The sequence below is a fragment of the Lichenostomus cassidix genome, chromosome W (assembly GCF_008360975.1).
Source record: "Lichenostomus cassidix isolate B80296 chromosome W, HeHo_3.0, whole genome shotgun sequence".
In the NCBI taxonomy this organism is placed as follows: domain Eukaryota; kingdom Metazoa; phylum Chordata; class Aves; order Passeriformes; family Meliphagidae; genus Lichenostomus; species Lichenostomus cassidix.
The window spans coordinates 4,977,086-5,001,755 of NC_139510.1; the positions used below are offsets into that span (position 1 = coordinate 4,977,086).

The 24,670-nt window shown below is 44.6% G+C and overlaps 2 long non-coding RNA genes across 2 annotated transcripts in view; one reads left to right on the forward strand and one right to left on the reverse strand.

Annotated features, from left to right (window-relative positions):
• The window catches only part of LOC146425354 (uncharacterized), a 357,803-nt gene that overhangs the window by 287,772 nt on the left and 45,361 nt on the right, over positions 1 to 24,670 (forward strand). The gene's annotated exons all lie outside the window — the stretch shown is intronic.
• LOC146425355 (uncharacterized) overlaps positions 1 to 24,670 on the reverse strand; it is a 569,707-nt gene that overhangs the window by 279,019 nt on the left and 266,018 nt on the right. The window contains exon 3 of the long non-coding RNA XR_014846577.1: positions 5,584 to 5,610. This is a non-coding gene — a long non-coding RNA (uncharacterized LOC146425355). The remainder of the gene's footprint in view (positions 1 to 5,583; positions 5,611 to 24,670) is intronic.

Below are 24,670 nucleotides of genomic sequence, written 5' to 3' on the forward strand. Positions count from 1 at the left end.
GGAGGATCACAAGACTTGACCCTCGTGAAAGCTGAGGTGAGCCTGACTGGAAGAGAGTGGAAAGAACATTCCATTGTGACTGGCCCAGAGGCTCCATGTATTTTGGGTATAGACTTCCTCCGAAATGGATATTTCAAAGACCCAAAGGGACTCAAGTGGGCATTTGGGATAGCTGCTGTGGAGACAGAGGGCATAAAACAATTGAACACCTTGCCTGGACTGTCAGAGAACCCAACTGCAGTAGGACTCCTGAAAGGGGAAGAGCAACAAGTACCAATTGCAACCTCGATTGTGCACCGCCGACAGTACCGGACAACTCGTGATGCCGTGATTCCCATTCACAAACTAATCCGTGAGCTGGAGAGCCAAGGGGTGGTCAGCAGGACCCATTCATCCTTTAACAGCCCCATCTGGACTGTGCGAAAATCTGAAGGAGAATGGAGATTGACTGTGGACTATCGTGCCTTGAATGAGGTGACTCCACCTCTGAGTGCTGCTGTGCCAGACATGCTGGAGCTCCAGTATGAGCTAGAGTCCAAGGCAGCAAAGTGGTATGCTACTATTGACATTGCAAATGCATTTTTCTCCATTCCTCTGGCAGCAGAGTGCAGACCTCAGTTTGCTTTCACCTGGAGGGGCGTGCAGTACACCTGGAACCGATTACCCCAGGGGTGGAAACACAGTCCCACCATTTGTCATGGACTGATCCAGGCTGCACTGGAAAAGGGTGGGGCTCCAGAACATTTGCAATACATTGATGACATCATTGTGTGGGGGGACACAGCAGAAGAAGTATTTGAGAAAGGAAAGGAAGTAATCCAGATTCTCCTGGAAGCCGGTTTCGCTATAAAAAAGAGCAAAGTCAAAGGGCCTGCCAAAGAGATCCAGTTCCTCGGAGTGAAGTGGCAAGATGGACGGCGTCAGATTCCTACTGAGGTTATCAATAAAATCATCACAATGTCCCCCCCAACCAACAAGAAGGAGACGCAAGCTTTCCTAGGTGCCATAGGCTTTTGGAGAATGCACACCCCTGAGTACAGCCAGATCGTGAGTCCTCTCTACCTCATAACCCGCAAGAAGAACGATTTCCATTGGGGCCCTGAACAGCAGCCAGCCTTCACCCAGATCAAGCAGGAGATTGCTCATGCAGTAGCCCTTGGCCCAGTCAGGACAGGGCCAGAAGTAAAGAATGTGCTTTACTCTGCAGCTGGGAGCCATGGCCTGTCCTGGAGCCTTAGGCAGAAGGTGCCTGGTGAGACCCGAGGTCGACCACTGGGATTTTGGAGCCGAAGTTACAGAGGGTCTGAAGCCAACTACACCCCAACAGAGAAAGAAATCCTAGCAGCATATGAAGGAGTCCAAGCTGCCTCAGAAGTAATTGGCACAGAAGCACAACTCCTCCTGGCACCTCGACTACCGGTGCTGGGGTGGATGTTTAAAGCAGAGGTTCCCTCTACTCATCATGCCACCAATGGCACATGGAGCAAATGGATTGCCCTTATCACACAGCGCGCCCGTATGGGAAATCTGAATCGCCCTGGGATTTTGGAAATAATTACAAATTGGCCTGAAGGTGAAAATTTTAGTCTGACTGAGGAAGAGGAGCTGGAACAGGTGACCCGTGCAGAGGAAGCCCCACCATACAACCAACTGCCAGCAGATGAAACACGCTACGCTCTTTTCACTGATGGTTCCTGTCGTCTTGTAGGGACAATAAGAAAATGGAAAGCAGCTGTGTGGAGCCCCACACGACGGGTTGCAGAAGCTAGGGAAGAAGAGGGGGGATCGAGCCAATTCGCTGAGCTCAAAGCCGGTCAGTTAGCCCTGGACATTGCTGAAAGAGAGAAATGGCCAAAGCTCTACCTTTATACTGATTCATGGATGGTAGCCAATGCTCTGTGGGGTTGGCTGGAAAAGTGGAAGAAGGCTGGTTGGCAGCGTAGGGGAAAACCAATTTGGGCAGCTGAAGAGTGGAAAGACATCGCTTGTCGGGCAGAGAGACTACCTGTGAAGGTCCGCCATGTAGACGCCCATGTCCCCAAGAGTCGAGCTAATGAGGAACACCGAAACAACGAACAGGTAGATCAGGCTGCAAAGATAAAGGTGTCCCAGGTAGACTTGGATTGGCAGCATAAAGGAGATTTATTCCTAGCTCGATGGGCCCATGATGCCTCAGGCCATCAGGGCAGAGATGCCACCTATAAGTGGGCACAAGACCGAGGGGTGGATCTAACCATGGACTGCATCTCTCAAGTTATCCATGACTGTGAAACATGTGCTGCCATCAAGCAAGCCAAGCGGGTGAAACCCCTGTGGTATGGTGGAAGGTGGTCAAAATATAAGTATGGAGAGGCCTGGCAGATTGATTACATCACACTGCCTCAAACTCGCCATGGCAAGCGCTATGTGCTCACAATGGTAGAAGCCACCACTGGGTGGCTGGAAACCTACCCTGTGCCTCATGCCACTGCTCGTAACACCATCCTGGGCCTTGAGAACCAAGTCCTGTGGAGGCATGGTACCCCTGAGAGAATTGAGTCAGATAACGGAACTCATTTTAAAAATAGCCTCATAAACAACTGGGCTAGAGACCATGGTATTGAGTGGGTGTACCACATTCCCTATCATGCACCAGCCGCTGGCAAAGTGGAACGGTATAATGGACTGTTAAAAACCACCCTAAAGGCATTGGGTGGGGGAACTTATAAGAATTGGGAGCGACATTTAGCAGAGGCCACCTGGTTAGTCAATACCCGAGGCTCCATCAACCGAGCAGGTCCTGCCCAATCTGAGCTTCTACATACAGTGGATGGAGATAAGGTCCCAGCAGTACATGCCAGAGGCTTGTTAGGGAAAACTGTCTGGATTGATTCTGCCTCACATAAAGACAAACCCATCCGTGGGGTTGTCTTTGCCCAGGGACCAGGGTGTACTTGGTGGATAATGCAGGAAGATGGAAAAACACAATGTGTCCCTCAGGGAAATTTAATTTTGGGTGAAGGCCACATGTAAGGTTGGGATGGCAACATACCACCGTTCACCATTCGTGACATTATTTGTACATAGTTATGTGTATATATGTATATATGTATATATGTATATATGTATATATGTATATATGTATATATGTATATATGTGTATATATATATGTGTGTGTTTGAAGTTGGAAGATGTTAAGGTGGGCCTTAAGCCAATGCTATGGAATAAGGGGTGGAATGTCTTGGATTGATGATATGATAATCCTTTATCCCCTATCGTTGGCTTATATGCCCAAGAAAGAAAAAAAAAAAAAATGTGGTCCTGTCTCTTTAACTGCACCCAGCCGCAGAGAGAAACGCGGGTTTTTTTGAAAACATTTTCCCCAAGCCTCGCTCCGGGGGAGGATTCGTCGCTCGGCAGAGACTGCGTGCTGGACGGGGGTCGGAGTGAGCTCTGTTCCCGTTTTTTCCATTCTTCTTTTTCCTCATTTGGACCCCTTCTCTTCGATCTGCTTTGCCACCCGGAGACCCAGGAGGGCCAGAGGACAGCAGAGCTCTCCGGGGAGCTCCACCCGGCCCCGGGTGGGGGGCGAGGAGGAGAGGGACTGCGTCTGAGAAAAGGACTTTTTAATCAGGTTGAATAACTGCCTTTCACCTTGTTTTTTCCCCTTCCCCTGTGCCTTGTAGGGCACTCTGCGTGGTTTTTGTTAAATAAATAGTTTTTTCTTCACTTCCATCTAAGAGGTTCTGTTGTGGGTGGGGGAGGGGGTGTCGGGGCCCTTCGCTCTCGGAGGAGACAGAGTCTTATCATTAACCCGGGACACCTGTCCAACAAGAGGCATATTCTCTATCTTCTGAATTAATTGGTTCTTTTGAATTTATAAACTGGTTCAAAGCCTGGCAAATCCAAGTTTCAAAAGACCCATACCTAGACCAGTAGACATGGTCGGATCTTATTTTTTCCTTTGGCCACTCGATCATACAATACTGAATCATCTTTATCTTTCTTCTCTGTACGAGGGTCACTCTCCCAATTAGCTAACTTAATTCCCAGGGGACTATCTTGGGGTATATCTGCTATTATCTTTGTACTCCCTTTTCCCCCAAACCTATTTTACTTCTTTTTTGTCCCATTTTTTCCTTTTCCTCCCTGGCCCATTTCTTTGTTCTCACCCACACCTCTTCCTCCTTAACAGCACAAAAAAACCTTTCCTGTATATTATATCTACCTCCTTCCAAATACCAGTGTTTAAGTTAATCACATGTCTTTCCATTCATTCACGTTCTCCCACCTTTATTTTCTTATCTCATTCATTCTCACTCATAACAATACAATAATAAAGCAATTTTTACTTTTAACTGATTCCTCACAGATTCTGTGTTTTAAATAAAATGGTAAACTCTCAAATATTGTCCTCCAGTCCCAGATTCTCTTGGGTCTGTTATCCCACACTTCCTGTCCAGAGTAATTTTTCTCTAGTCTTTGTGTGCTTTTACCCTCAATCTGGCAATTTTTCCCTTACTTGGAATTTGGGGACTTTTACTCTCGTCCCCTGTCTCCCAGTAGATTTCTACCAGGAAACTCTGGGTTTCTTTTTCCCAGGGGTCCAACTCCTCCCTGGGACCCTGTCCCAGTTACCCCAGGGGATCTTTCACTCCTTTTTCCTTACACTTCGTCTCCTTCCTGGCCGTGTTTCTTACCAAACAGCGGAACCGCAGTATCAGATACCCCTCACTCGCTTCACAAGTCTGGAACCAGCCTGCGTCTCACACACACACAGTCAATCCCCTGTATCTGCCCCTTCCCAGAAAATACTCACAATTCGTGTTTTCTGTCGGAATCTTCGTACACAAAAAATTTGTGGGGCTTCCCTGCCACGGCTTTTTATGGAGCCTTCCCTCTTGCTTTTATTCGTCCCTTCTTGTTCACGGGATTCCAACCTGCTACCTGCCGGTTCCTACTAGAAGAAACAGAGCAGGCTGCCGAACTCGGCGGGGGTACCCTCCCCCGCTCAGAGTCTCCCAGGGTCTCGGAGGCGAGGTGTTGATCTCGGACGAGCCACCAATTGTGAAAAACGAGGTCCACTCTCCCGTTAGGATAAAAAAGGTTTAATAAAAGACAATAGGGGACAGATAAAAGCAAAAGGTCAGTGTTGCTGTTGAGCCGCTAGCAGAGAGAAGAATCCAGTTCTCAGTGGCAAGAAGGAAAAGCCTTTATTGTTTTGATTTCATCATATATATAGAGTTTTCAAAAGTCACCCAGATTGGTCAGTCAAAAACCTCCCCCTAGGCCTGATTGGCCAGGTCTGCACTGTCCAAGTCTTGGGACACTGTTTTTAATAACATCCAAACCTTATCTTTATTTATAAAACACAAAAGGATTTCTCATGGGAAAGACCTGTGCTAGCCACAGGTCAGCGCTGGGTGCTTTGGCATTCAGCCAAAAAAGCACACCTGGTATGGACAGAGACACCCTTTACATACTCTTCAGCCTAATGCATATTCATAAACAGTTATGCATATTCATATTTTTCTCCAAACTGTTTTGCATGTCCTGGGAACTGATCTGCCTCCTCGGAGCATGCACAGTCATCTTTCATTGACTCTGTTATCACTCCCAGATTGTGGTTCCTACAGGCGACAGGTGCTGATAGTTGGAGTGTCAGAGGCAGGGTCCATTCGTGGGATGTTATCCAGTTCAAGCAGACAGTTCAAGCATTCTAATAAAACTATAACAGCCATTTTACTACTATTAAACTCAGCTAGTACTAGAAAGAAAGACCTTAGTCATCATTACACAGCAATTTTTCACAGCCAGGCTACCTCTATAAGAAAAGAATTAAAACAATACACATAGTATCCATTGTAATATTTGTGAAAAGCCAACATTATGATATGTATTTATTGCAGGGATTAAATTCAAAGTGGGATGAGAGGCTTCTGTGTCTGCTAGGAAACACACCTCCTCCCGATCCAGACCCACTTTAAAATTTATCAAGGGCTCCTGTGTGGTGGGTCTCTGGTATAATGGGACCCTCTGACATCCCTAACAATCCATCTCCATTATCTTCTGAACTTCCTCCTCCTGAGGATCCAGCTGTTTCTGCAGACATTCCCACTTCCAGTGTCCCCTCTGCCCCGGTTGGCTCTCCCCTGCCGAGGGGGGAATGCCTTTGCCACGTCCTGGTGGCTAACCCTGTCTCTTCTGTCTTGGGGGCCCCACAGTTTATTTCTTCAGGGCTGTAATACCTTTGGCATCACCTTTGCCTTTTCCTTATCCCTTCTTATATATATTTACTGTATCTTTTTAACCAGTTCGTTCAGATGCTTATTCTGCCCTTCTTCTAGTTCCCACCCCCACTGCTGTCTGGGGGTGCTCGTTCTCCCACATTTCAAAATCATTCTAGTGACCCAAACAAAACTCATAACAGACAATCCTAGTCCTTCCATGTACAATCCACATTTTCCAGATATTCTTCAACAATGTCTAAACGCAGTTCCCCCCCCCGGCGTTCCCTGGGGGCGTGGCTAGCAGCACCACGAGTGACTGGGGTGCCCTGCAGCCTCACGGAGGCTGGGAGGCCACAGCCTCCCTGCCCCGGGGGGTGGCAGGATCAGGGACTGCCCAGCACTGAGCTCACAGCTGTCCCAAAGCTCCAGCTCGGCTCCGCACCTCCCCACAGGCTCCCTGCCTGTGCTCTCAGCCCTGCACCCCTGCGCATGCTCCTGCTTCTCCAAAAGTGGAGGATATAGGTGACCTGCAGCTGGCCCTGGGTCAGTTGCCAAAATTGGAGGACGAGACGGCGGAAGGTGCCCCCCCTTTTCCCTCTTCCAGGGGATCAACTTCTTTTTCTATGGGACCATGCATCAGATACCTCTTTCTACTACAACATTCTACACAACCATATTTAAGAGATTTACTTCTATTATCCTTCTTTAAAGCCAGTATCATACGCTGTTTTGACTCTCTTGGTAACAAACCACATTTCATCAGCTACAAATGCACACGAGTCCCAAAGAGATACCTATTATCACATACAGAGAAACAGCATACACCCCAAAATTCAACACACCTTCAAAACTTGTATTAACAGTCAACTAGTTACTTTTTTTTTTTAATCCCGCAGGCGTCCCTGCATGAAAATATGAATTAGCGCAGGTAATTCGTGCGCACACATATACACACACACACACACAAACAAACACCACAGCAGCTGCAAGATCCACTGCAGCTATCAGACCTGGTTCTCCCAAAGGCACCAGGGAACCAACTCACCCCTAGACCACAAAATCCACTGCAGTACCCCTTGTTGCCTCCCTTAGGCATGGATTGTCGAGACCCCCTCTTGACTTTCCCTTACTGCCGTCCTTGGGCATCCATGTCCTTACATTTTTGGGATCGTCATCCCTTGTGCTGGGGCCCCTTCACAGCTTTACCTTTGCAACCCTCCATGGGTGCCCTGTTTTACCTGTGCTACCCTCCATGGGTGCCCTCCCAGGTTTACTCCCCAAAGTTCCCATTTTACTCACCGGTGAGATTTTCTAGTGGTCCTTCCCTGTGGACTCTTCACGGATCCAGTTGGTCCGCCGCTTGTCTGTCTCCTGGACAGTCTCGGGTACCCAATCAATCGCCCAGTGACAGCTGCCACCAAGCGGAGTTGTTCACAGAAACTGGGTGAGGCGCGCCTTCAGCTCTGCTTGCTGCCCACCGCCCCTGGATGGTGGAAGGATCCCAGAACGAGCCCCCATTTTGTCAGGAAAAAGAATCCACAAATGCCAGAGGTTTATGTCCAAAAAGGAGACAGAGGAGTCCTGTAACTTTATTCATGAATAAAGGGAGAGGTCATGGGCATTTCCCATGGGGTCTCTCTCAAATTGATAGAGGACACAGCCTCTTTTATCCTAATTTCCCAGCCGCAGTTCCCCTCTCCCTTTCCCCATTGGCTGAGGCACTGTTGTGGTTTGACCTTGACTAAACGCCAGCACTCTGGCTCGCTCCTGCTGCAGACGTGCAGGAGAGGGGAAAGAAAAAACTGTAAAAGCACACACCAATCTAATGAGTTAAGTGAGATAGGACACTGGTAGGAGGACGCACGGAAGAAAGGGCAGACAGGCTCCAAACTTCTAGTTGCAAAGTGATTTAATTACCTAACCAAGTCAGAGGATAAATGAGAGATAAAAATAAACTTTTCATACAGCATTTTGTTCACTCACCCCCTCCCTCTTATGAACCCATTTTTATTCACCCCCTTTCCTCTTTTTAACCAACAGTTCGGGTAGGGGGGCAGGGTGTGGGGTATTTTTTCAGTCCACAGAGCAGGTCCATAAATCTATTCATCACCACAATTCTTCTACTACAAATACTCTTTATCTCTACTTATCTCTCTCTCTCTCTAGACAGTTTGTCTGCTCTCACCCCCTCCCTCATAAGAAGCAGTCTCTCCGCTCACCCCCCCTTCCCTCTTCCCAAACTAACAACATGGGCAGGGGGCAGGGTAAGGGGTTTGTTCTTTGGTCAGTCCATCAGGGAGATGGGTTCTCTACTTAGCCATGGGGTCCCTCCCACGAGAGACAGTCCTCTGGGAACTTCTTTGACGTGGGTCCAATCTCACGAGCAACATCCCACCCGAATTCTGCTGCAACATGAGTTTTTCTCGATAAGGTGCAGACTCTCCCAAGCCGAGGCCAGGCTGCTTCCATCCCAGGAGCAAGGCCTTTCTCTCCCTTGCAAGGCCTTTGTAGCTTTAACTCTTTCGATGAGACTCCTACTGGATCACAGCTTCTTCCAGGCATCCACCTGCTCCTCTGACGTGGGCTGTGGGTAGATTTCTGCATTCTTGTGGACTCCATGGGCTGCAGGGGGACCTCCTGCTCCCCCATGGTCTCCACCGCAGCTAGCAGAGGGTTTTCAGCTCCGGCTCCTGGAGCACCTCCTCCCCCACCTTTTCCACTGACCTTGGTGTCTCCATGTTGTTCTCCCTTCACATATTTTTACCTCCACCTCCTCCTCCTCCTCCTCTAACTACAAAGAAGTGCGTGCCTACCTTGTTTTGAATTTTTTTAAAATATGTTTTCACAGAGGTGTAACTAGCACCTCTAATTGGCCCACACTTGGCCGGCAGCATGTCCATCACTTTCAGAGCCATCAGAGATTGGCTCTGCTGGACTTGATGAAACAACTTCCAGAACTTTCACTCAGGACACACAGGAGCCATCTTTGTGCCACTCCCCACCCCTCAGACACTTCCCCAAGCTCACCACAACAGCTTCTGAGGGGTTTAAACTTCTCTTAGATGTTAAAGATACTTTGCTGATGTTTTGGGCCAATCAAAACCACCAAGGTACAGACTTCCTGGAATGCCTAATTAATATACATCCCCCCCTAATACAGACACCCCCAATACACATTCCCCTTTTCTTCTTCTTCTTGTGTCTCTGTTCTTGTAGTTTATTAACACAGTCTTGGGTAAGTCAAATTAGGGAAATTCCTATGGAAACCCTACCCCTTGTTTCTTCTTCTATCTCTCAGCATCCATGTTATCTTACCAGCAGACTCAGATCTTATATTTATCAGTCATTTGTTTGTAAAGACACTCCATTATTCCTTTCAGCGCCTCTTCGGAACTCCTGTGTGTAGCTGCTGAAATATGGTTGTGTATAATGTTGTAGTAGACAGAGTGAGCATGCAAGTAAATAGAGTAAAAAAAGAAGGAAGAAGAAAGAAAAGAGGAGAAAAAAAAAAGGATTGAGATGTTTTTCAGCACCCTCCCCCATCTTGCCCAAAATTTTGGCAGCTGACCCAGGGCCAGCTGCAGCCCCCTGTATCCTCCGCTTTCAGAGCGGTGGGAGCAAGCGCAGAGATGTAGGGCTAGGAGCACGGGCTGGGAGCCTGTGGGGAGGTGTGGAGCCGAGCTGGGGCTGTGGGACAGTTACAGGCTCAGCGCCAGGCATTCCCTGGCCCTGCCACCCCCCGGGGCAGGGCAGCTGTGGCCTCCTGGCCTCCATGAGGCTGCAGGACACCCCGGTCACCTGTGGTGCTGCTAGCCATGCCTGCTGGGAGCACTGGAAGGGGGAGGGCTGCGTTTGGACAAGGCGAAGAGAATATCTAGAAAATGCGGGCTGTACATGGAAGGACTAGGATTGTCTGTTATGAGTTTTGTTTGGGTCACCAGAATGACTTTGTGAGAGAATGAGCACCCCCAGGCAGTAGTGGGGGTGGGGGCTAGAGGAAGGGCAGAATAAGCCCCTGAATGAACTGGTTAGTGTGGCAGGACCTCCCCCCCCTCCCCCTTCTCTCTCTCCCTGATTGCTGGCCTGAGATCGATGGCTCAGGTTAAGTCAATAGCTTGGTCCGGGCTATCAATGCTGGCATCTGGAAGTCAGAGTGAGACACTGAGAGAATGTGAAGAATTTTTAAGTGACCGCAAATCCACACTCTTTTCCCTATAAAACACCACAAAAATCTCAGCAAAAGTAGAAGCTTTTCTACATGGACATTGGAGCGTGAGGGAAAGTCTCTCCCAAGGTGCCTGGACGCAGCCCTGTGGTTACTTCCCCGAGGGATTGAGAGAGGGCCTGATGCATCCCCAGCTCCAGAAATTGGATTTGATAAGAAGCATTAGTTTCCTAAATTGTATTCTTCTTTGCTAGCTACAATAATATTAATGGTACCTTTTTCATTTTTAGCACTGTATTGTTTTTAATCTCCCTATTTTGGGCAACATATATATATGTTTGTTTTAGTTATGAATAGCTTTTCATGTTTTGTGTAGTAAAAATTGTCTAGTTCTTTGTTCCGTTCTCACCTGTGTCTAATAAACCATAATCTATTTTACATTAGACATAAATCGGCTGTCTTTATAAGGACTTGTGAGTGAGACTGGGTTTTGGGGTGCTGGTCACCCTGAGTAGGTTTGGTCATTAGTTGTCATAGGCCTGGGCAACTGGTAAAATCAATCCACCCTTTGTCTCCACTCGTGACAGTTAGAAAGATACAGCAAATGTATGTAAGAAAGGATAAGGAAATGCAAAGGCAAAGATAATGCCAATTGTATTACAGCCCCAGAAGAATAAACTGCGCGGCCGCTGGGACAGAGGAGACAGGGTCAGCCACCAGGACATGGCAAAGGTGTTCCCTCCTCAGCGGGAGAAAGCCGATCAGAGCAGCGGCTGATAAGAGAGCAGAGTGCTACCTGCAGGGCAGAGAGACACTGAAAGCAAGAATGTCTGTAGAAACAACTAGATCCTCAGGGGGAAGAAGTCCAGCAATTAATAGAAATGAATTGTTGAGGATGTCAGGAGCTCCCATTATACCAGAGACACCCCACACAGGAGCCCTTGAGAAACTTTTAAGGTGGGCCTAGATCAAGAGGAAATGTGAAGGCTCTTAATTCACTTTGAATTTTAGCCCTAAGGGAAGGAGTTTTCTCAACAAAATCTTTAATTATTCAAGGGGCGAGTGGAAAAGATGAAGTGTGCTCCTTATTCAGCCACTATTGGTAGATGTGGGGAATAAGTTTGAAATGCATGGATTTCTGTTTGTTCTTAATTGTAATTTACTAGAAAGAGATTTGATGGCTAAAGTGGGAATGCACATTAATGTTGTGAAGAACTGCTGATTTAGGGTAAAATAGAAATTACTAATGTAAAAGAACTAGAAGCAGGATAATAGTAATAATAATATTTTTGAACTGATTTAGAGAGCCAGAGATTGGATAATGATTTACTAAGATATGCCTGCTGCAACCCATTTATTATTCACGTAATGAATTTGTGCCTACCTGGTATCGGGGAGGATGGAGAGAGGAGAGCCAAATAATTGAGAGAAACCACCAAGTGTAACCGACCATCCCGCCCTGGGACCCCAGGACTGGTACAAGTTGGTTCTCAGGCTTGGACATGGACCAAGAACCAAGGGAGCATGCGCAAGGGAACAGGGTGAACAGTTCATCGTGATGAAGAGTATGGATCATGTAGTAATCAATCATTTGGGACCCTTGCCCACAATTAATCTGGGACACTGCGCTTGCGCGGGAATATTTAAATGAACTTTGAACTCATTATAATACAAAGCGGGGATAGATAATGAATATGTATAGGGGCTTTGTCTAACTTTATGCATATGTAATCTGTAACCTAATATAAACCTAGTGAAGTTCTGCTGAGGGTGTGCATGCCTTTGGAGGGGCTACCCCCCATGCACCCCAGCTGGAATAAACACATACCTACTTCAAAACTATCTGAGTTGTGGAGTCAATTCCGTGCTTCATTTGGCACCCCAGGTGGGACAAGATTTGCCTGGCTGCAGGATTGACTGAGGGGCTGACATCCTAGGCGCGCCCCGGGATTTTCCTGGAGGACCTCCACTCCTCGGCCGCTCACTGCGGGAGCAAACAACGACCACCTGCTACAGCGGACAAATGGTATGTGTTTTGGGTAGGGCTGCTGGTAAGACACAGAGAGACATCCTGTGCGCAGCGTTGTCCCTGAGTGGTGAGCTTGCAAGCGACTGGTTAGGGCCGGCTAAGGGCAATCGGCGAAGTAATTCGTCGTCCTTAGCTGGCAGGGGGGGATTCGCTGTCCGATAGAGCAGCCGCGAGCGATTCTGGTGGTGAATCGAGTGGATCCCTAAGGAAACTAGTTTGAAAGAGAACTAGTTTGAAGTATTGTTAACACCGGTGTTGTGTATGTGTGTGGGGTTGTCTTGGTTTGAAAACAAACCAGTGGGAGATCACAAGTCAAGATTGAAATTAAAAATAAGGGAAATAATACAAGGAAAAGCACTGACAAAGTCAGATACAACCTAACACCCTGTTAGGGTGGTAGTAGCAGTCCAACTGAAGTAGTCCAGTTGAAGCAGTGATCCTGTGAAGGTCTAGTCTCCAGCTGAAGATCCAGTAGTAGCTCTGGTCCTCTGGGAACCCAGTAGACAGGGCTCGCTCAGGCAGTTCCAAGGCCAGGTTATATCCAGGTGGGAACACCTGGCTCCTCCCTTCTGGGCAGAGCATCTCACAATGGGATGAGATAAGTCCATGAGTCACACGGTGGGTCCCTGATGGCCCATTGCCTGTCATGCGGGGTGGGTCATTAGCAAGTGATGATAGCTAACGGATGGCCCATTGCCTGTCGTCTGAGTGGGTGATAGCAGCTAATGGCCCACAGCTGGTGGTAATAGAATACTTAACTACATCAATATTGCAACCTAGGACAGGGGTGCAGATTAGTCTGCATGAGCAAATGAGAAATTGATTGATTAAGTGTGAGGAGTGGTTTAATAGAAGTGAATTTTTGGGTATGGTTGTGAATTATAAGCTTTAGAGTATGAGTGTGGGTTTTTTGGAATTTTTGTTGTGCTTTGCTGTTGTGGTCGTAAAAGCGCTTGTTATGTTGTATTATGTGTTTATGGTTGTGTAGGGTGAGTGAGTGTATGCAGTTGTTTGAAATTGTTGTGGTAAGTGAATAAAGAGAAACTTTTTACCACGGCCAGTTAGAGACATTTTTTTTCGGTGACTACATCAAAAGAACATAGCTGTGCCACAGTTTGATTAATGAGTTTGCAGGCTTGCGGAGTTAAGAGATACTATTTTTTATCGACCTGTCAGAAAGTAACTGCACAGGTTGTAGAGAGAATAAGTTGGTGCATTATAAAAGTTTTGTGTGCACAAAATTACCAAGTTTTTTTTAGCAGTGGAATTTTAGAAAATATTGGGAATATTGAGTTAATTTACTTAGTGAACATAGGAGCATATAAAGAGTGGTTGCCTTTTTATTTCTTTTTTTCTTCTTTCCCCTTCCTTCCTCTTAGTAATTATTTTTTTTCTTCCTCTCTCTCGTACCAGCTTGGCTTTGAGTGAAATAAATGAGATGCTTATTTGATGCCAAAAATACCTTTTTGTTTTGAATGTAAAAATAATTACTGTAAGGTTTGGGCATTGTGTGAGCGTGCTGTGACAGAGTGGTCAGAAGCAGCTGTTATTGCCTTAGTGTGTGGAAAGAGTCATTTAGTTTTTGAACCCTGGTTAGTGCAAGAGGAAAATTGAAAAAAAAAATTTAAAAAAAATTAAAAAAAAAAGCAGAAAAAAAAAACCCCAAAAAATCCAGTAAGTTAGTGTGAAAAGAGGTTTGCCTAGAAAAGAGATTGAACCAAGAGAAGGAAATAGATAAGATGGGAACTGGGCAAAGCAAAGAAGTTCCTAAAACAACTCCACTTGGCTGTGTTTTAGCATATTGGAAGAAAATTACAGGGAGCAGAAGTATAAAAGATAAAAAAACTCTTATTAAATTTTTAGCTTAGTAGTGGCCTTTGTACAGGCTAGATGACAGAATTAGATGGCCTCCACATGGGTTTTTTAAAATATAACACACTATTATAATTAATGTTGGGGTTTTTTTGAAAAAAAAGAAAATAGAACAACCAGCAAAGAAGATGAGGCCGAGGAGGAGTCGTTGCACACATGAAAGAAGACTGAAGAAGACCGGAGGACTCCACCCTAGCAGATCCACTGGTTATAATGAAGCTAGGGGAAAAAGAAAAATAAATAGAATTTTTGGTGGACACGGGGGCAACATACTCAGTTTTAAATAAAGCTTTAATGCCGGTGGGGGATGATTATATCATGGTTCAAGGGTTAACTGGTCAATCTGAAAAAGCATATTTTTTCAAATCTTTAAAGTATAAACTGGGAAAGCAATTCACAAGTTTTTGTACATGCCCAGATCTCCAAAAGCCCTTTTGGGCAGAGATCTGTTGGAACAGTTACAAGCAACCATTTCATTTAAAGATGGGGAAATTACTCTGGAGGTAAATGATCAACAATATGTTGAAATACTAAGTTTAATGCTAACAACCACAGAGGCTGAGGGAGAAATTAGTGAAGAAATTATGAATCAAGTATTCTCTGGGGTATGGGCAACAAACGTACCTGGAAGAGCTAAAAATGCACCTCCAATACAAATTAAGTTGAAGGAAGGGAAACAACCAGTCAGGGTTAAACAATACCCCCTTAAGAAAGAAGACAAGGAAGGAATTAGCCCAGTGATTGAAAACTTTTTACAGCTAGGACTATTGAGAGAGTGTAAATCTGATTTCAACGCCCCCATTTTTCCAGTCTGCAAACCTGATGGGTCATATTGGGTGGTACAAGATTTAAGGGCGGTAAACAAAATAACTGAGGACCTCTATCCTGTGGTGTCGAATCCCTACACACTACTAACTGAGCTAACACCTGAACTAACCTGGTTTACTGTTTTAGATTTGAAAGATGCCTTCTTTTGCCTCCCTTTCCATGAAGCCAGCCAGAAAATATTCACATTTGAGTGGGAAAATCCCAAAAGCGGACACAAAACTCAGCTCACTTGGACGGTGTTGCCTCAAGGATTTAAGAACAGTCCCACCCTATTCGGGGATCAACTATCAAAAGACCTGGAATCCTGGGAAGCCCCTTCTGAAGAAGGGAAGCTATTGCAATATGTTGATGACATCTTAATAGCTACCCGGACAGAAGAAACCTGTGTACTCTGGACAGTAAGTTTACTAAATTTCTTGGGGCTCCAAGGGTACAGGGTGTCCAAGAAAAAAAGCTCAAGTAGTAAAACCAAAAGTAATTTATTTGGGCTATGAAATCAGTGCTGGGCAGCGAACTTTGGGACAAGACCGGAAAGAGGCCATTTGCCAAACCCCGAAACCCCGAACTGTAAAGGAGCTACGGACTTTCCTGGGGATGATGGGATGGTGCAGGCTTTGGATCCTTAGTTTTGGGGTCCTTGTAAAACCCTTGTATGAGCTCATCGAAAAGGAAAAGCAGAGATCTTTAGTGGACAAAAGAGGCCACGAGGGCCTTCAAACAACTGAAGAATGCCCTGATGTCAGCTCCAGCTTTGGGACTTCCAGATGTGAGTAAACCATTTTTTCTGTTTTCTTATGAGAAGCAGGGGATTGCCTTGGGAATACTAGCACAAGACCTGGGCCCATATCGATGGGCAGTTGCTTATCTGTCTAAGCAACTAGATGCAGCAGCCAAAGGATGGCCGGGGTGCCTCAGGGCTGTCGCAGCAGCCGTGCTAAACATCCAAGAGGCACGCAAGTTCACCTTGGGCCAGAAAAGGACTGTGTTAGTGTCCCATACAGTGTCTGCAGTGCTGGAAGTGAAAGGCGGACACTGGCTTTCCCCACAGAGGTTCTTGAAATACCAAGCCATCATGGTGGAACAGGACAATGTGGAAATAGTGGTCACTAACATTGTCAACCCAGCTTCTTTCCTCAGCGAAAACAATGGGGAGCAGGTGCACCACGACTGCCTGGAAACTATTGAAGCCACATACTCCAGCCATCCAGATCTGAAGGATACACCTTTGGATGATGCAGAGACCTGGTTTACTGATGAGAGCAGCTACGTCATCAGCGGAAAGCAACATGCAGGGTATGCAGTCACCACCAGCAAAAAGGTAATAGAATCTGGACCCTTACCAATAAACACTTCCGCCCAGAAAGCTGAAATAATTGCTTTAACCTGTGCTTTGGAAAGAGCCAAAGGAAAAAAGATAAACATTTATACAGACTCAAAGTATGCATTTGGAGTTGTACATGCACACGGAGCCATTTGGAAAGAAAGGAGACTGTTGAACTCACAAGGAAAAAACATTAAACGTGCACAAGAGATAACCCGGCTGTTGGAAGCAGTCCAGCTACCTGAAAAAGTAGCAATCATGCACATTAAGGCACACCAGAAAGTGAGCTCAGAATTGGAAGAAGGAAATGATCTTGCAGACAGAGAGGCAAAAGAAGCAGCGAAAGGTGAGGTGACAACTGAAGGGGCTTTAATGCCAGATGGCCAAATCTCCCTAGAAGGTAAGCCAACCTATAACAAAGAGGACAAAAAATTAATCGAAGATCAGAATGGGTCATATAATGAAGTGGGTTGGGCTATTACTGAACAGGGGAGGTTGGTCATTTCCTCTCATTTAGTATGGGCACTAGTAAGAGAAGAACACCAAAAGACACATTGGGGAATAGATGCCCTACACAAATATTTAATTGAAAGAATTATTGCCAGAAATTTATATGCTACCATAGCACAAGTAACCTGACAGTGTGACCTTTGCCTCCAGACTAGCCCTAAAAATATCCCCAAACCAAAATTGGGCCAAATTGGGAAAGGGAATGGGCCTGGACAGCAGTGGCAAATTGATTTTTCGGAACTCCCAAGAAAAGGGGGGTATTGGTACTTGTTGGTATTAACAGATACCTTTTCAGGATGGCCAGAAGCCTTTCCCACTAGAACTGTCAAAGCCCAGGAGGTAACCAAGGTATTGTTACAAGAAATAATACCACGCTTTGGTGTTCCAGCCACAATGTCCTCAGATAGAGGACCACATTTCATTTCAAAGGTGGTAGAACAAGTTAGCCATCATTTGGGCATAGACTGGGAGCTTCACACCCCATATGTTAGGAATCACTCTAATTTTTGTGTTTGTAATTTTGTGAAAATCATTGGGTGTGACTTTTTGTATTTGGCACCAGTTGTATCTCATCAGTTGATAAAATCCAATTACACAATGTATCATGACTTATCATCAACACCTATTGGGATGAACCTTATGCTGGTAAGACAATTGGTAGAGCACTAACGTAGCGACGAGAGGGAACTCACGGCAGTCTCAATATGAGATATAGAGTAAGCTCCATTTTATTTCACCAAACGAGAAACTTATATACTGTTACAGAAGTTACTAATTATAGCTACACACACACCTGCAGTCTGTTCTCACACATTCAGGGATCTTCCCGGTGACTCCCTTTTTCTTTCTCATAACACTTCTGACTCCCTATTCTTTCCCATGACATTCTTCCCACAGAACATTCTCAGGTAAACAAGCCACTGTAGCTTGTTAGGATTTTACTGAGGCCTGAGTATGCTGAGGCCCTGCTCAGGTATATTCAGTTAGCATAAGTTTTGCTGGAAAACTGCGTTTTCCAACAGAGCACCAAGACTTAATTAACATCCTAAAAGGAATTAAAAAAAAAAAGTGGAAAGAAAATTTTAATAACCATTCACCATGATACAGAGGAACTAAGCAGAGTCTTGCAAAGAGCCAGACAGGATGCGGATCACCACTGGTGGGATGTGCTTTTTGGATGGTCACCTACTGCAACTGGTATCTTTAATACATTATGTCACCCCATAATTGTTTTACTAATTTTGGTAGGTATTATTTTTGTGTTATCTGTTCTGCTATTTGTTTGGAATTGTAGGAAGTTAAAGAGGCTATCCATTCTAACTACCTTATCGAATGTACATGGTAAGGCATTGAGAGATACTTATCACAGAAGCTTGCTAGAAGAAGATTCCATTTACTAGTAAAAGAATTTACTAATCTTACAGAAAAGGGGGGACTGATTTAGGGTAAAATAGAAATTACTAATGTAAAAGAACTAGAAGCTGGATAATAGTAATAATAATATTTTTTAACTGATTTAGAGAGCTAGAGATTGGATAATGATTTACTAAGATATGCCTGCTGCAACCCATTTATTATTCACGTAATGAATTTGTGCCTACCTGGTATCGGGGAGGATGGAGAGAGGAGAGCCAAATAATTGAGAGAAACCACCAAGTGTAACCGACCATCCCGCCCTGGGACCCCAGGACTGGTACAAGTTGGTTCTCAGGCTTGGACATGGACCAAGAACCAAGGGAGCATGCGCAAGGGAACAGGGTGAACAGTTCATCGTGATGAAGAGTATGGATCATGTAGTAATCAATCATTTGGGACCCTTGCCCACAATTAATCTGGGACACTGCGCTTGCCCGGGCATATTGAGAAAGATTCTCTGAGCTTTTGCCCCCCTTCCACCAGCACAGGCGCCTGTCTGTGGCTTCCAGGGCTGAAGGCTGAACTCTTAATTCAAATTCAAATTGTAGCTAACAGCTCTGGCCTGATGGCTTATCAGCTAAGCATGCATTTGCAACCAGCACAGAAACCGCTGAATCATCCCATGAAGGACCTTCACCTTGGAGGGGGCTTTGGGGGTATTCAAAGACCACCAGGACATACGGAGCATGCATGGTGCACATGCTAATGATATTAATGACTTCTGAGAAATGATTTGTATAACCACTCCCATCCTGAAGAATGTAATTAATATGCATGATTTTACCTATAACACTGTGTCTTTGGGATACTGAGGTATGTGTGTTTGGTGGAAACAATTCCCCACACATCCGGTGCACCAAATAAAGCAAATACCCACTTCTCTGACTCGGTCTCTGAAGTGTCTCTGGGCTCGATTGGGGCAAATCAAATTGGCACCCCAGATGGGACCCTGACTGCTTGGCTGCTGGATCCAGGGGTAAGCAGACCTCCCAGTCGCAACCCTGAATTTTCAGGGGGAGCTCAGCTGTCCTTTGGCTCACGGCGGGAGTAGACTAAGGACCATCTGCACCAAATTAAGGTATTTGCTACTTTTAAAATTAATGCCTGCAGGCCCGGGGTGCTAGTCCCCGAGGGTGGGTTGAGACTGGGTCTCCCGAAATTAGTCCCAGGCAAGGGGTTGGACCCCACTATCAGGAAAAGGTACTTTTAAAGGGTTGGACCCCGCTATAGTGAAAGGTACCTTTAAGGGGGTTGGACCCTACTGTATTACACCATACTGTGATTTTTGTTCTGTCTGTTGTTATTTTGTTACTGTGTTACTGTGTCATTATTTTGTTACTGTGTGAGTGGGAATGAATGAGACGTGTCTCCAACACGAAGCGATAGTGGAGCTCTATCTGCATTTCCATTCTCTGGCGACAGAAACGGCCAGAGAAAAGCGAAGCGTGTGGTAAAGAGTGAATGAGTATAAATCATATATAAACCATTGGTTTGGAGTATCTGGATGGGGGCAGATTGTATTATTGAAGGGAAAGATTTTAGCTGCTGAATTGAAAACACTCAGACCCCAACACTGTCGCTGTTGAGCCGCTAGCAGAGAAGGAAAACCCGAATTCTCAGCGTAGCATAGAAAAAAGCCCTTTATTATTTGAATCCAACATATATATAGACTTTTCAGAGGTCACCCAGATTGGTCAGCCAGAAACCTCCCCCTAGGCCTGATTGGCCAGGCCTGAACTGTCCAAATCTCGAGACACTGTTTAAAAAACATCCAAACTTTATCTTTGTTTATAAAACACAACGGAATGTTCTCATGAGAAAGACCTGTGCTAGCCACACAACACCTTTCTAATATTGCTCTTTTTGATTTTGCCTTTAAAATTCTGTGTTTTGTGTGTGGAAACCGTTGTGAAACTTAAAATTAGTGCGCTTGTATTAATTGTGAGAGGAAGTGATAGTGTCTATTTGCTCGAGTGCTTCTGAATTTTTTTTTCTGTGTGTGCATGTACTGTGTGTGCAAAATTTTACCTGTGTTAATTTGTATTTTTGCCGGCATATAAATTTATGCGGGGACGCCCGCAAGATAAAAATAACTAATTGAATCTAATAAGTACCTCTTTAGAACTCCTGTGTGTAGCTGCTGAAATATGGTTGTATAGAATGTTTTAGTAGATAGAGCTTGCAAGTAAATAAGAGTAAAAAAGAAGGAAAAAGAAGGAAGAGAGGAGAAGTATTTCAAGACCCTCCCCCATCTTGCCTAAAATTTTGGCAGCTGACCCAGGGCAAGCTGCAATTCCCTATATCCTCCCCTTTCGGAGCGGCGGGAGCGAGCTCAGAGGTGCAGGGCTGGAAGCACGGGCTGGGGGCCTGTGGGGAGGTGCGGAGCCGAGCTGGAGCTGTGGGACAGCTGTGAGCTCAGCACCAGGCAGTCCCTGACCCTGCCAGCCCCTGGGACAGGGCGGCTGTGGCCTCCCGGCCTCTGTGAGGCTGCGGGACACACCGATCACCTGTGGTGCTGCAGGCCTTGCCTGCTGAGAGCCTAGGAGGAGGAACTGCTGCACTTGGATACTGCAGAGGGAATGTTTAGAAATGTGGATTGTCTGTTAAGAGTTCTGTCTAGGTCACCAGAATGACTTTGTGGGACAATGAGCACCCCAGGGAGTAGTACGGGTGGGGGCAGGAAGAAGGGCTGAATAAGCCCGGAAGAAACTGGTTAAAAAGATACTGCAAATGTATGTAAGAAAGGATAAAAAAGGCAAAAGCAAAAGTGATGCCAAAGAGACACTGAAAGCAAAAATGTCTGTAGAAAAGATATACCAAATTTTGTAATTAACTATTTCAAAGTTAAAATCTCCTGCCTGGGTTACTCTGAGTTGTTGTTTTGGTTTTATTGAACAAAGGTTTGCTCAAATGCTTCTAATTCACATTCTTTACCCTTCAAGCAGCCAGACAAATTGCCTTAGAGAAAATGCAAATTAACTGCTGCAGAGAAAAAAAAAAAAAAATTTAGAACTGCTGAGGGGAAGGTGGAGACAAGGTGTGTCTCTGAGCCACTGTCTGGGCTGTTCAAGCAGCCAAGAACGTGACAATGTGTGCTTGATTCAAGTCCCCAAGGGGGTTCAGTCCTTTCTGTATGGTTTGTTGTCATGGCAAGTAACTTTTGCAAAAAAAGTGTTGTTCCCCATGCTTTGAGAATTTGACAGCCACTTTTGGAGAACATGGTGGCCTGATGCTAATTTTATAAGTTACCAAATCCAGTGGCTGGCAGCTATTCATTGTCTCAGAATGTAGCCAGAGGCTGGCCGCACTGTCTGCAAAAGTTGTGCAGCCAAAGCTCTGATGGTAAATGAAGCCCGAAGGCGGACAATAGGAATATACCTCATAAGTTTCACACCAAGCTAAAGATTTATTAACTCAAAGAACATCTGAGTAGATGACCAGTGCAGTTATTGTACTGTGAATCTTGTCTAGTAAAACAAGACTATTTAAGAAAACAAAAAACAAAAACGATAAAAAAGGGGTTTGACTCAGCCTCCTTGAAGAAGTTGAAAAAAACCCATGACTGTACAGCATTCAGGTGATAAATCTTCAGACCCAGGCTAGGGAAGATTCGCGAGGCACTCCCTGGTCTGGAGAGAAAATGTATTTAGTAGTGAGTCTTCAAAAGTACTAGAAGAGTAACAATTTGAAAAATACACTATCAATCATTAATGAAAGAAAGTTAAAATAAGTGAAACATTGCCTCTCACATAGTCAGCTCGAGCAGCAGAGCTGTAAGTGCTTATAAAATCCTGCGAAGTATATCAAGACAAAATAGTGAATATTTTTACTAATTCTAAATATGCATATAGAGTAATACATGCATTTAAGAAATTATAGGACAAAAAAAATTTATTAACCTGCAAGAGTAAAACATTGTCATGAAATCTTAATCTCTCACTTATTAAAAACTTGATTTGTATAAGAATTTCCAATGGGGAGTTGAAAGAGGCAAGAATTCATCCTTCTCCCCACTCTAACATGTGTTATCACTGTGCAAGTTTGTTTTAACATCCTTCAGTGTGTCCTCATCAGATAAAAAGCTGTGTGAGACAAGGAACCACTCAAGCCACAGAAGCAAAAAAACTGCTAACTTCCCTCACGACAGTGAGATCTACAGCCAGAGACTCCTCTCCAATGTGAAACTCCAGACAGAGAGGACACAAAAGAACAATATTGGACAATATAATATACAGTAAATTGGTTAAAAGCTGCAATGCCAAAATGAAACACATTAAATGGTTTTGGTTTTTGTATTTCCAAAACAGTGTTATCCACAGTCAGCTATCCTAGCAAAACCTTGTAATAATTGTAATGGCAAGTATGGCTTCAGATGCAAAGGGGTAAGTAAGCCAGAAAAAAAAGAGAAAGCTATATGAGCTTAAATCTAAATTTGTGAAAATTGAAGTATAACAATAACAAAATAATTTTATTTTTAAAATGAAAAGGTTTCAAAAGGATGGCTGGCTATTCTACTAAGTATTTATAACTGTTGCTGTTTAATGCATATTTGTTTGTCCAGTGTTTAAGAATGCTAAGCCCCACAAAAGGAAAATACTGCCTTTGAAAAATCATTGAAAGTCATAGACCAATCTGCCAGGCTTAGGGCTCTGCAATTTAAAAGATAATTTTAAATTTAAAATAGCAGTTAAAAGTGCCATTTTTCAGTAGCACATTTGAAGTCCTAGAAAAAGCTCGCAAAATCGTATAAAAGATCCTAAACGTCTGTTGATTTATGTGAGTGGCTAATATTTGTGAACATATTTTTTCTGTAAATTGAAAGATAATCTAGATTTACGGAGAGTAAAACAAAAGACTGAAAAGGATAGAAAGGATCACAAGCATAAAAACTAACAGTATGAGAGTCTTAGTCAGCTATCCTTTATGCTTTCCTCTTTCCTTTCTGCTCTGTTTGCTAGAAATTCTACCAAGGTGAGGAAGAAAAGTACCCCATTTTACAAGCAAGAAAAGCTATCAGTGGTCCTGATCACTGTCTGGAGCCATGATGTGAGCTGCCAAAAACTGAAAAGATTAATGTCTCTGCAACACTTCAAGATGCCTGTGTACGGTGTGTGTAAGGAGGGGGCAGGTCAGGCCTTGCCCTGGTGAGACAGTGAACTGCTCCTTACCTCAGCCCCAGAGCATCCCAGCCCTGCAGTGAAGTCCAGTCATAGACACAGCAGTGGCAGTGCTGCACAGAGCTCCAAGCCCAGCCCTATAGTGGGGCCAGCCATGCACACAGCAGAGGCAGTGCTCCATTCTCCCCATCCCTGACTCCAAAGAAACCTGCTAGGAGATGGAAGGCCCAAGAAAGCCAAAAGAATTAACATTCCTCTTAGAATTTCTATAGATTCTGTCTTTATTTTCTTCAAGATAACCGCTCAACCAGGATCTCTCCACATTAGTGTTGTTCCTCAACTAACAAAGCTTACTAATATATAAACCCACCAATTTTCACAGTTTTGCCAGGTACTTTATACCCAGGCCCGAAGTAAGTAAACTAAAGAAGAACCTTTCTACCATTGTAGAAACCATAATGAATGCCACTGCAGATGCCATAAAAACACAGCAAATCAGGATAAAGAGCATCTCACAATTAACTATAGATTTGCTGTATGCCAAGAGAGAAAGAGTATGAACAGTTATAAATACAAGCTGTTGCAATTATGTTAATCCTAGCTTAAACAAATGTATGTAATAGTTATTTGTGTTATTGCACTGTTATTTACTGTCTGCAATAGTAGTTATTGTTGTATGATATTATGTACTTGGAATTGTGATGCTTGTATTCAATGGCAAAAGTATAAAAGTAGATATAAAATAGAGAAAGGTATTTACTTTCATGACATACAAGATTTGTAAAGAATTACAAATTACAAAAGAAAAGGGGGGATTGAGAAAGATTCTCTGAGCTTTTACCCCCCTTCCACCAGCACAGGCACCTGTCTGTGGCTTCCAGGGCTGAAGGCTGAACTCTTAATTCAAATTCAAATTGTAGCTAACAGCTCTGGCCTGATGGCTTATCAGCTAAGCATGCATTTGAAACCAGCACAGAAACCGCTGAATCATCCCATGAAGGACCTTCACCTTGGAGTGGGCTTTGGGGGTATTCAAAGACCACCAGGATATACGGAGCATGCATGGTGCACATGCTAAAGATATTAATGACTTCTGAGAAATGATTTGTATAACCAATCCTATCCTGAAGAATGTAATTAATATGCATGATTTTACCTATAACACTGTGTCTTTGGGGTGCTGAGGTATGTGTGTTTGGTGG